Source organism: Macrobrachium nipponense, chromosome 21 (assembly GCF_015104395.2).
Source record: "Macrobrachium nipponense isolate FS-2020 chromosome 21, ASM1510439v2, whole genome shotgun sequence".
NCBI classification, from domain to species: domain Eukaryota; kingdom Metazoa; phylum Arthropoda; class Malacostraca; order Decapoda; family Palaemonidae; genus Macrobrachium; species Macrobrachium nipponense.
The window spans coordinates 29,136,873-29,148,119 of NC_087212.1; the positions used below are offsets into that span (position 1 = coordinate 29,136,873).

An 11,247-nucleotide genomic window follows, 5' to 3' on the forward strand; every position below is an offset into this window, starting at 1 on the left:
GCACTAACAAATTATCTACTGCCTAGATCTTTTGTTAACTGGTTTTGTTCTATATTCTTTGTAACTAGATCTTTGTAAGTATAAACATATTTTGAACATCTTATACATACTAACAGTAACTACGTGAAATCATGATTGATTATGGAGTGATGAGGTTTGTTTTGCCCTCTTTCATTGTCACTTTTTAAATTTAGGTCTTTCATTAAATTCCTTTATAGAGCAAAATTTTTAATGTTTCTTGCACAAGGTGGTAAAATGAAATATCATTTTCACAAGCATGTAGACAAAATCTATTTTCCCATTCCCGAGAGATTATCCTGTAACTTGAGGAGATGAATGCTTAATTTTTTTGTCTTATAGAGAACTTGACAATTTTTCACTACATATATGTACTCTGGTTTTGTTTTTGTAATGGAGTCCTTAGGCTTGTAGCATTGTGCTTTTCTAACTAGGGTTGCAGCTTGACTTGTAATAACGATGATAAAAATAACAGTAACGACAGTCTGTACGTCCGAGCATTGATGACCAGGTGAAAATATTTGCATAGTTCTTTCGGGGATATTAGGTGCTGATTTAGAGTACTGTACTATATACAGCAAATTAATACTTGATGCACAGGCTTTTTTGTGACTTTTAAAACTTTATCAGTTTGCATGTGTCTGAAATTAGATGCCAAAATATTTGAGAAATTAATACAGAAGAAAAATCATGGCCAAATTCAGTATAAATGTGTAAATAGAACAGCCTAATACTATACTGTAAACTGGGATATATTTTTACCCGGGAGATTTTGGACAATGTGTCAGTTTATTGTAAATTGTGCAATTTGAATTTGTGAATAGTGGCTCTTCAACAATGTAACCTTTTGATATGAAAGTTGAAGTACTGTTTTACCATTAGTTTCCTCATAATTGTGTGTGTGTGTGTGTGTGTCAAGACTTTTACTCATCAAAGTTTCCTAAGCTTCCAGAAACAAGTGCTCCTTAGTTTGAAAGTGCAGAAGGAGATTGATCGGTGTTGGTTAAAAGATTTTTTATTTTTATTCATTAATATCCAATGGTGTGACAAGTTCTAAATTTATTTTCCCATAAGTAGAATTGCCACAGAAATTTTGTTTTATGGCACTGCAGCAAAGTTCATTTGAGTAGTTTTTGTATTTTGACTTTAACATGAGTTTAGTTTTACACTAATATACTCTTTGACACTATCAATTTAGTAGCAGAGTCTGGCACTCTCTTCTGGCTGGAGAGGGTCCGAACTCTCTTTAAGAGGGTGGCAGTATGCCAGGCACTAGTGCATAGAGGCTATTGACTCTCGTAAGGTTTTGGAAAACCTCGACGCCCTTTTCCCTTCTTCCTTCGACCTCTCCGAGGTCGGTTTGACGATGCCATGAGGGACCTTAGAGGATCCAAGCCCTTTGAAGATTCCAAAGGGCATCTGCTCCAGCTGCTGCGACAACTGGAGCCTTGGCACTCGTCCCCGTGCCTAATGCTGCATGGCTCGGTTCCCCAAGTTCTTCGGCCAAATAGGATTCAGCAGAGTCATTACTCCGGGACCGGTTCGCTGCTGACGGAGGGGGATTGGATGAGGTAATGGTATTCGGGATGGGCTTACCCGTGAGGAGGACCGACTCTGGGGCGGGCTGCGAGGCCGCACCATTGGTGGAGTGTCCACTATGTTCATGGGTGTCCTGGAGGATTCCTATTGGAATTGGCTCTTCCTTGACTGTCGGCAGGGTAGTTGGGCCAAGGCAGCGGAGGGAGAGCGACCGGGACTTAGAGCTCCAGAAGGAAGACTTGAGTCTGGCCCTTGCACTGGCACTAAGGCCGTTTCTGACTCAGTTGAAGGACTTGAACGTGACTCGACATCCATGAGAGATGGAGCCTGGCACCTTCAAGTGGCACTGGCTGTGCTGAGGTAGTCCTTGGAGGCCCGTGAAACGGGTCTGGAGCTATGTGAGGGCGGTGGCCCTGATACGGTATAAAGTTAGGAAGACTTAAAATCTTTTCCTAGCAGGACACCATAACCTCCTGGTACTATATACTAGTTTGCTACTGCCATGGTACATATCTTCAAACGGTGAGGTCGTGTGACTCGACCGGACAGTAGGTAGGAACATTTTGACATGGTTGAGGCTCTCTATCGTCACGAACTGATGCCTATCAATCTTAGCTCCATAAGGAATTTTATTCTCTCGGATGATGGAGACTTGCTCACCAGTGTCGTCAAAAGCTCGGACCTGGTGGGCAGGATAGCGACCTCTTGGAGGTGTGACAAATATGGGGCCCTGAGCAGGGGGGCCTAGAGTGGATGGATTCGTCACGGCCATAGCAATGGCAGAAACAGGAGCCTTCTTGGGGCATCCCGCCCAAGCAGCAGTGTGCCCATGCACTCTGCAGGTGTCACAGAAACTCTTGCTAAAATCAGGCTAAAATCAGTTCCAAAGGGTAGGCTGAGAGGTGGCAGCAGGAGTGAGGGGGAGAGCAGGACGTATTTTCTTCTTTAAAGAACTCTGCAATGGATGGTGGGTATCATAGGCATCTGCCCATTTACAGCATTCCACAGAGTCTTAGGGGCCTTGTCCACCAAGTGGATCAAGATCAGGGGGGGGGGGCGTAGGCAAGAAAGTCCTCTAACTGGAAGAGTTCTAAGACCTCCTCAACAGATGTTGCGTTGGAGGCCTTCGTCCACCTACGGAGTGCCGGTGTCTTCTTGGCCGCCCACTCTGTCCATGTCTGGTTAGCCTCCTTGGGCATAGTCCTCCATTTTGTTCATGAAACTTACCCAGCAGATATATATATAGCTGTATTTCTCCGAAGTCCGACAGAATTTCAAAACTCCCGGCTCACGCAGTGGTCGGCCAGGTGGTTAGTACCCATTCCCGCCGCTGGGAGGCGGGTGTCAGGAACCATTCCCATTTTCTATTCAGATTTTTCTGTCGCCGGTGTTGATAACAACTGTTTTCAACACCTCCGTCTAGGATTTTTGAAAACTTCTCTGTTACTTGAGTATCCTGTTTGTTTTTTGGTTATCGAACGTGGATTGTGACTAGGCTTACGCTGATAGTGGATTGGATTTGAATTTGGTTTGGTTTTTTCCTGTAACTAAGATGTCTGGGACTAGTTTATCTAGCACCAGAGTGTGTTGTATGGAAGGTTGTAAGGTGAGGCTACCGAAAGGTTTGGTAGACCCACACACAATATGTAGTAATTGTAGAGAACATACGTGTGTTATAAATGACCGTTGTAAGGAGTGTGAATGTCTGTCTGATTCGGGTTGGAAGGCTTATGAATCCTATGTGCGGAAATTGGAGCGTGATAGGATACGGAGATCTTCCTCCAGGAGTGTATCAGTCAGTAGAAGTAAGGGTAGTAAGGTTTCTCCTACTATACATTCAGTAGTTGGTACACCTAAATCTGTTGTGCCTTCGGGCCCTGAAAATGTTGTGCCTCGGGCCCTGATAGAAAATGTTGTGCCTTCGGGCCTAAAAAAATCAGTGGAAGACAATGCCCTTTCTACGAATTCTGGAATCAATACGTAACCTAGAATCTAAAGTGCTCGCTTTGGAGGGTAAAAGCATTATTAGTGAACAAAAGTGCAGTGAAAGTGCCCCCAGTGTTGTGGAGGGGGGGGGGCGTCAGATCGGCCCTATAATGCCTCTAGGCCTGGACCTCTGTCGAACTTCCAAGCCCAAGGAAGACGGACATGTCGAAAGCCGCAGGAAGGTTACGGGGAACCCCCACCGATCTGGCGTCCCTCGGCAGAACCTGTAGACGATCCCCAGGCTGCCAAAGAGTGTGCGAGTGCGCGTATCCTCCGCGAGTGCTTTTCGTCCTCGGAGGCGTCCTCCCCAACCCCTAACAGGAGTTGGAGCATGAGAAGACGCTCACGTCCTCTGAAAAGAGCTATGACGTTAAATGTCGCACAGGCGGCTATCGTCAGTAGTCTCTCAGAGGAGGATGCAGAGTCTCTTTGCGCTGCTTCTTCGTTACGGGCTTCGCCTCGAGACTTGTATTACTCTCCACCGCAAAAAAGATCGAAAACTCAAGGTGTCGCACAGGCGGCCAGAGTCTTCGATCGCAGTGAAGAAAGACGCTTCACGTCCTTTTTCCCCTGTTGGTTTGCGGTCTTCACCGGAGAGTTTTGCTGCATGGACTCCTCAAAGGAGAATTATGATGTCATCTGACGAGGACGCCTTGGAGCGGCCTAGTCGTTCTAAGAAGAGAACTAGAACGGGTCCTGTAAGAAGGGATAGGGCTTCCCCTCGCCCCTCGCCTTCTCATAGGATCAGTTTTTCTCCTGAAAAAGAATCTTCTACTACAAAGAGTGTTATCAGGTCGATGCAACAACAACTTGCTTCGTTGCTGGCTGAGAGAGAATCAGAAATTCGTCCGAGAAGAAAAGATGATAGATTACCGATTAAAAGATCTAAGAGGTCTCCTGCACGGGTGACCGATCGTCTCTTTCGCCTGTGTACTCATTCTAGATTTCGTACGTCTCACCTGCAGTTGGAGAAAGTGCATGAGAAACTTCCTACGAGGAATTTTGAGATCGAAAGGAAGAAATTTCGCCCAGTCTCTCGAGGCTCGCTTTATACAAGAACGGACGATCCTATGGTTGCGAAACGAGGCCGTCTACAGTCTGAGAAACTCGACGCTCCTAGTTCGGCTTGGAAGGAGCGGAGTGTTCACAGGGACGCCTATTTAGACAAGCGGTACGCTCGGAGAACAAGAACGTCGAGCGTGACGCTCACCTGGACGCCAGGCGTGGCGCTCGGCTGGACGCCAAGCGTGACGCTCGGCTGGACGCCAGGCTTGACGCTCGGCTGGACGCCAAGCTTGACGCTCGGCTGGACGCCGAGCTTGACGCTCGGACGGATGCCAAGAGAGACGTTCAAACGGACGCTTTGTTGCATATCCATCAGGTATCACAGCAAGGTATTAGTATGGAACCTCAACTGCAATCGGCTTTCCGAAGAGATTCCATCGAGGAAAATGAGCAAGAAATTGGTACCGCTTTATCTGAATCTTTCGATATTAATATTCAGAATGCTCCTTGCACGTCAAAACAACGATCTTCATTAAAGCTCGGAGTGAAAGGACTTGTACCTCCAGCCTCGGGAGTTCCCTTGGTCGCTCCTATAGATGAGGAAGGATTAAGTGATATTTCAGAAGAAGCGGAAGAGGATCAACCCGCTGTGTCAGATTCTTCCGATTATCAAGTTTTGGTTCGATTGCTTCGAGATTCATTTGGAGAAGAGTTTCAACCCGCAGCACCTCGGTCGCCCCCTTCTCAGTTTTCGTTGTCAAAAACAAATAAGACTCCTGGATTTGTTAAAATGACAAAGTCTCTTTCAACTAAGAGAGCTTTTAAGAAGGTGCAAGATTGGATGGAGTCTAGAAAAGCTCAAGGAAAGTTTTCCTTTGCCCAGCCTCCTTCAAGACTTTGCGGCAAGGCTGGGATCTGGTATGATACAGGTGAGGATGTCGGGTTAAGGGCTCCCGCATCGGCTCAAGGTGACTTTTCCAGTCTGGTTGACGCACCAAGAAGGTCTCTTCTTTCGTCAGCTAAAATAACTTGGACACCGGCGGAGATAGACCACCATCTGAAAGGTCTTTTTCGGACAATTGAAGTCTTTAATTTCTTAGACTGGTGTTTGGGGCTGCTTGACACTAAGTCCTCGTAGTCCGACTCAATTAGCTTGGGGGAGCTATCCAGTGTTCTCGCTTGTATGGATAAGGCCGTCAGATGGTTCGAAGGAATTGGCTTCACATTTTTGTGCAGGGCTCCTGAAAAAGAGAGCGATCTACTGTAAATTTACTACCAAAGCAGTGTCTCCAACACAGAAGGCAGATTTGCTTTTCGCCCCTCTTTCTGACCATCTCTTCCCCCAGGCTATGATTAAAGATGTAGCTGGAAGTCTGCAGGAAAAAGCTACTCAGGATCTCTTAGCACAATCTTCTAGACGTCCTGCGGTTCCTTCGACTTCAACACGAACCCAGTTTTCTAAGAAAATAAAGCCCTTTCGAGGTGGAGCATCCTCTAGACCTTCTCCTAGAGGAAGAGGACTCTCTAGAGGCAGAGCTCAGTCTAAGTCCAGAGGTAAAATGAGGAGGGAGTCCTTCAGTCGCCAGTAGGTGCCAGGCTTCATTTATTTGCAGAAGCTTGGAAGAAGATAGAGGCAGACAGCTGGTCGCTCAACGTCATCGAGCGAGGATACAAAATACCTTTCCTGAAGCCTCCTCCATTGTGCACAACACCTATAGATCTATCACCCTCTTACCATGGAGAAAAACAACAGATCTTGTACGATCTGATAGAACAAATGCTCGAGAAGAAAGCAATAGAACAAGTCGAGGACATTCAGTCCCCGGGTTTCTACAACAGGTTATTCCTGGTGCCGAAACAGTCGGGAGGCTGGCGGCCAGTTTTTAGATGTGAGCAGTCTAAACCTTTTTATAGAGAGACAGACGTTCAGATGGAGACGCCTCAGTCAGTGCTTGCGGCCTTAAGACAAAACGATTGGATGGTATCACTGGACCTGCAAGACGCATATTTCCACGTCCCGATACATCTCCGATCGAAGAAATACCTGCGTTTTGTTATGAAGGGAAGAGTGTTCCAATTCAGAGCTCTTTGCTTCGGTCTGAGTACGGCACCAATGATTTTCACAATTCTAATGAAGAATGTGGCGAGGTGGCTTCATCTTGCAAACATAAGGATCTCTCTATATCTAGACGACTGGCTCATTCGAGCATCGTCGAAAGAAAGGTGTCTGAAGGACCTTCAATCAACCTTAAATCTAGCAAAGTCCCTGGGACTTCTAGTGAATTTCGAAAAGTCGCAGCTGATCCCCACACAGTCCATCGTGTATCTGGGGATTCAGATGGATTCAGTGGTTTTTCGAGCTTTTCCGTCCCAGGGACGTCAACAGCAAGGATTAGAAAAAATATCAGTCTTCTTAGGAAAGATCATGCTCGGTGAGGGAATGGATGAGTCTGCTGGGCACCATTTCCTCGCTGGAGAAGTTTGTTTCCTTGGGGAGACTACATCTCAGACCTCTCCAGTTTTTCCTGAAGGAGAAGTGGGAGGACAAAGAAAATTTGGAGACAATTTTAAGGATCCCAAAGGAGGTAAAGGATCACCTAAAGTGGTGGCTCGATCCTGTGAAACTTTCGGAAGGGACTTCCCTCAAACTTCAGAGCCCCGACCTAGTGTTGTTCTCCGACGCGTCCACCACCGGGTGGGGAGCTACACTAGGGAGGGAGGAAGTGTCAGGCACCTGGAGAGGGGAACAGGTGTTCTGGCACATAAATCTCAAAGAACTGGCGGCCATATACTTGGCACTTCAGTTTTTCAAAGAGAAAGTCTCAAACAAGATAGTTCAGATAAATTCAGACAATACTACAGCTCTGTCATACATAAAAAAACAAGGAGGGACTCACTCGCGATCATTGTTCAACCTAGCAAGAGAGATCTTGTTATGGGCGAGAACTCAGAAAGTAACGATTCTAACGAGGTTCGTTGCAGGCGTGGAGAACGTCCGGGCAGATCTCCTCAGTCGGCAAGGTCAACTGCTGCCGACCGAGTGGACTCTGCATCAGGATGTGTGTCGAGAGCTGTGGAAGTTATGGGGACGTCCTCTAGTGGACGTCTTTGCGACCGCGAGAACAAAGAGGCTTCCGTTGTATTGCTCCCCCGTGCTCGACCCGGGAGCAATAGCAATAGATGCACTTCTTTGGGACTGGACAGGGATGGATCTTTACGCATTTCCCCCGTTCAAGATTCTGGGAGAAGTGATGAAGAAGTTTGCAATGTCAGAAGGGACGAGATTGACGTTAATCGCTCCTTACTGGCCAGCAAAGGAGTGGTTCACAGAGGTCATGACCTATGTAGTGGACTTCCCGAGGACATTGCCCATGAGGACAGATCTACTCAAACAGCCCCACTTCGAGAGATACCACGGAAACCTCCCCCGCTCTGAGTCTGACTGCATTCAGACTATCAAAAAGTTGGTCAGAGCGAGGGGTTTTTCTAGACCGGTTGCAAAAGCAATCGCCAATGCGAGAAGAGCCACGCTTGGAGTCTATCAATCGAAGTGGGCTTCGTTTAGGAGCTGGTGCAGAAGAACACGCATTTCCTCTACCACGACCTCTGTGAGCCAAATAGCGGACTTTTTGCTCTACTTGAGAAACGACCTAAAGCTTGCAGTCTCAACAATCAAAGGCTACAGAAGTATGTTATCTGTAGTCTTTAGACATAGAGGAATTGATTTGGCAAATAATAAGGATATCCACGATCTTTTAAGGTCTTTCGAGACTGTAAAGATTCCTCAACCTAAGTTACCATCATGGAATTTGGATGTAGTACTTAAATTCCTAATGTCAAATCGGTTTGAACCCCTTCAGAATGCCTCTTTAAGGGATCTTACTAAGAAAACTATTTTCCTAACGACTCTGGCGACGGCGAAGAGGGTTAGTGAAATTCAAGCCTTTAGCAAGCATATTGGTTTTAGGGGACATAATGCTGTTTGCTCATTAAGTCCTACGTTTCTAGCAGAAAATGAGAATCCGTCTAACCTTGGCCCAAAAGTTTTGAGATTAAGGGTATGGCGGAAATCATTGGACACGAACCAGAGAGAGTCCTGTGCCCTGTCAGGGCTCTCAAGATTTATTTGCAAAGAACGAAGGAATGTCGAGGTCCTTCTAACAACTTATGGTGTTCGTAGAAGACCAGATTTACCGATGTCGAAGAATGCTCTGGCATTCTTCTTGAGAGACACCATTAGACAGGCGCATTCATCTTGCGAAGACAGTGATGTTAAGCTGTTGAAAGTGAATGCCCATGAAGTGAGAGCTATATCTACCTCGGTAGCTTTCCAAAAGAATATGGCACTCAATGACATTCTGAGTGCCACATTTTGGCGCAGCAACTCGGTGTTCGCTTCACACTACCTGCGGGATGTGAAGACGACATACGAGAAAACTGCTATGCGCTTGGACCATACGTCGCAGCAGACACTTGGTTGGGGGCTGGAAGTAGCACTCATCCTACCATGTAGGAAATGGGTAGGTGAGTTTTTATGGATTGTTTTATGGTTGTAAGGTCGTCCGCCTGAGCGGACTTCCTTTCCTTTTAGCCTAAGTGATGTGGGAATGAAAATTGTTAGGCTGGTCAGGTGGTGAATTTTTACTTCGTTGCCCTCATAGTATGGTCAAAATGTCTAGTCACATTGTGGTCACGCTCCCGTTGACAGATCATCTAGAACTCACCAGCTATATAGGTCACTACCTTGCTGGAGACTCTAGTAAAGCAGTAGCAGACTTGGGTGACAGTAATCACGAAGTCAGCTATGCTAACAGGTAAGGAACCAAGATGTTATTCATCTGCATGTAATATGTTTCCAAATCCTTTTCTGTCTCTCCCTACCTCCAAAGGTGGGATTCAGCTATATATATATCTGCTGGGTAAGTTTCATGAACAAAATGATATTGTTAAGATACAATAAAGTTTGTTCATACTTACCTGGCAGATATATATAATCAAAGTACCCACCCACCTCCCCTCAGGAGACAGTGGGAATAGAAAATCTGAATAGAAAATGGGAATGGTTCCTGACACCCGCCTCCCAGCGGCGGGAATGGGTACTAACCACCTGGCCGACCACTGCGTGAGCCGGGAGTTTTTTTGAAAATTCTGTCGGACTTCGGAGAAATACAGCTATATATATATCTGCCAGGTAAGTATGAACAAACTTTATTGTATCTTAACAATATCATTTTTGCCTTCACCGGTCTGGTGTCAATTCGTAAGCCCCAAGGATTGCCTCTCGGACGAGGGCGAGATCATGTCGCTCATTCAGGGGAAGGGCCTCAAATGCAGTCCGCCCTTTGCCAGCGAGATGCTTGCCAAGGAGGAGGGCCACTTCCTTAGGGGTTGGATTGAAGTTCCCGAACACCTGCTCGACATGATCGAGCCAGGTGTCGGGTTCATTATCGTCCCAAGCCCTAATGAGGCTGCTCATGCTGTGGAGGTGAGAGGGCGCAGGAGGTGTGGGACTCAGGGGTGCCAGGGTGGCACTCTGGACTGCCATAGCCAGTTCATTTACCCTTTCTTTCTCCCTTTCAGCAGCTTGAAATTCTCTTTCAGCTGCTTCTCTTCTTTCTCGCACTTCTCTTTCAGCAGCTTGTGCTTCTCTTTCAGCTGCTTCTCTTCTTTCTTGTGCTTCTCTTTCAGCCGCTTGGTATGCCCTTTCAGCTGCTCTCTCTTGGGCTGCTTCCTTCAGCTTATCATTCACCCAATTGATTAGGTTTGCACCCTCCAGCCCCAGGGCTTTTCCAGTTTCTGTAAAGGCCTTAGCCTCCTCCAGTGCTGCGTTACTGGCCATCTCCTCAGCCGTAAAACGCTAGTAGACTAGCCTGAGAATAACATGGTGGAAAGTGGTTGCAAAATCAGCAAATGTCGCCAGAGGTATGCGGAAATGCTTGACGCAGACCTGGTAAGATGATTGTAAATATACCTGCAAACACAGTTACTACTGGTGTGTAGCACGGCGGAAAACTCACGCCGTAGAATCTCTGTAATTTAAAGTTCGGCGGAGAACTCTACGCCGGAAATGGATTTGGTAATAAGTTTCGTAAATTAGAACAAAAGACCCTGGTTACGAAATTCACGGAATCCTCACGTGAAAAGGTAGCAAAAGGATTTCAGAGGCGGAAACTGGATGCCAATATGTATTTGTATGGTAAAAGGGAAAATAAAATTTCAGTCACGAAATTCACGGAATCCTCACGTGAAAAGGTAGCAAAGGGATGTCGTAAAGGCGGAAATTCAACGCCCGTACGGATTTGTAAGGTAAAAGGGAAAAATAAAAACCTGGTCACAAATTCACGGAATCCTCACGTGAAAGCGTGGGAAATAAAGAACGTAAATGCGGAAACTCAACGTAATTATGAGTTTGTAAAAAAGTCTGGTCACGGAATTCACGGAACCCTCACGTGAAATCGTGGGAAATAAAGAATGTAAATGCGGAAACAACGCAATTCCGGGTTTGTGGAAAAAAAATCTGGTCACAGAATTCACGGAATCCTCACGTGAAAGCGTGGAAAATAAAGAACGTAAATACGGAAACTCTCGCAATTACGGGTTTGTAAAAAAAAAAAAAAAAAAAAAAAAAAAAAATCTGGTCACAGAATTCACGGAATCCTCACGTAAAAATGTGGCAAATACTGTTGATAATAAAAAAAA

At 46.0% G+C, this 11,247-nt stretch overlaps 1 protein-coding gene across 6 annotated transcripts in view; it reads left to right on the forward strand.

Annotated features, from left to right (window-relative positions):
• LOC135197882 (protein shisa-5-like) overlaps nt 1-11,247 on the forward strand; it is a 137,825-nt gene that overhangs the window by 63,920 nt on the left and 62,658 nt on the right. The gene's annotated exons all lie outside the window — the stretch shown is intronic.